Raw genomic sequence first — 2,181 nt, forward strand, 5'->3', positions numbered from 1 at the left:
TCACCCTGAAACACGGTTCAATGAAGCTAGCATCTACATCGAAAGGATCAACATCAACCTTCATCTCTTTTTTCCCATCATCAAACTTCAACCGTCCCTCCATTATAGCTTCCTGAATTAGGTCCCTGAAACGAACACAACTGTTAGTCGAATGACTGATTTCTTGGTGAAATTTACAATAAGGTTTCCCTTTCAAATAAGGTTTCCAACTGATTCCATGACGTTATCGAATTTGATCTAAGATTTGAAAACCAAGTAAACGCATTCTTTGTTAACGAAGAAGGAAAAAACATCATTTTTAAATTCTCATCATTGGCTAAATTTTCAATCTCAACCAAATATCGAGCAACATGTTCAGTGGTTGATTCTCCAACTTTCCCAACAAATTTTGTGATTATCTTTAGATTTTTCACCCCGCTTGGCACTTCAGCCATTTGGACAACTTGACGAAAAGCAGACACAAAATGAGGTTGATTCATAAAACCAACATTTAAACCGACTCGATTGAGCACTTCTTCCACAATCTTGGTGACTTGATAACGTTCACCGCCATGATTAGCACATAATCTGGCTATAAATTCATCAGTATTTTGACCACGAGGAACTACATGAGGATTTTTTCTATTTAAAACATTATTTTCATTTTAAAACACATTCTCGAATCCTTCATTATCTCCCCTGCCGTTATTATACCTTTCACCTTTCTCATAATCTATGATTCGAGCAATACATTCGACTTGTCTAGCAAGACATTCGAATTTCGATTTGTGATCAGCCATCATAGGATTTAGAATTGTGGTCATTTCCTGAGTCAACAGATTGACTAAGTCATGATGACTTTACTCTACTTGCTATTAATATACCGCCATAGAATTAGCAGCATTCGAAATAGAGCCCACATTATAATCACGATAATACTCGGAATGTTGTTGTGGGTTTTGAGAATTATTCCCTCAATTTACACTCTCAAATCGAACAAAAGGAACAAAACTACCCACCGGTGGAGTGTAACCGGGAGGAAGGCCATAAGGAGGCTAAAGAACGGAAGATTGATGGTCTAGAAGTTATAATAAATTCTCATTGCAAGTATAGTTTTTAAACCAAGCAATAAACCTTTCTTACAAACGTTTTGGTTGTCACAAGTAACAAACCCCTAAATAAATTGATAACCGAAGTATTTAAACATCGGGTCGTCTTCTCAAGGAATTGCAGGGAGGTGTGTTTTATTATTGGTTATGCAAAGGTATATTTTGGGGTTTTGAAAAGGGTTGAACAAGTAATGTAAAATAACAAGTCGTCAAAATAATAACTAGTAAAGCTCTTGGCAAGGTATGAGAACTGGAAGTCCTATCACAGTTATCCTTATCAATTGTGATGAGAATTGGATTTTTCTCCCACTAAGTCAACCTCTAACTATGAAGGTAAGTTAAGTGAATGAATTAATTTTTATTCCTCAAGTCCTAGTCATTCCTTGGAAAAGGCTAGAGTTAGTGGAACTCGAATTAATTCTTGAAGAATTCCAATTTTCGGTCAACAATGAGTTTGATAACTCAAGAGTTACCAATTAAACAACCAAAGTCAAAAGGTAGAAAAAACTAAATTATTTATATCATAAATAAAAGAAACAAATCATAGATCTGAAATATCTCGAATTATATTAAATAGAAAGTTAGATTGAACATAGAAATCCATAAGCCAAATTGGCAACATCAAGTAATCAACTAAAACTAATAAATAAAAGTGGAAAATAAATTAAAGGAACATTGAACCTGTGATTGAAGAAGATGAAATCCTAATTCTAAAAATCCTAATCCTAATCCTAATCCTAAGAGAGAGGAGAGAACCTCTCTCTCTAAAAACTACATCTAAACCCTAAAATTGTGAGTTATGAAAAGCATGTTGAGTCTCTGCATGTTCCCTGACATTAATCTGTGTTTTTGGACCGAAAACTGGGTTGAAATGCGGCCCATAATCTCTGCCAGCGACTTTTGTAATTCTACAGATCGCGCACATCACGCGTCCGTGTCGTCCACGCGATCGCGTCACTCAGCGTTTTTCATATCACGCGTGCGCGTCGTCCACGCATTCGCGTCGTTCGTGCAGCTTCCAAACCGCGCGGTCGCGTCAGGCACGCGAACGCGTCAGGTACGCGAACGCGTCACTCTGATTTCTTCCATTTCG

Source organism: Arachis duranensis, chromosome 1, assembly GCF_000817695.3.
Source record: "Arachis duranensis cultivar V14167 chromosome 1, aradu.V14167.gnm2.J7QH, whole genome shotgun sequence".
Classification (NCBI taxonomy): domain Eukaryota; kingdom Viridiplantae; phylum Streptophyta; class Magnoliopsida; order Fabales; family Fabaceae; genus Arachis; species Arachis duranensis.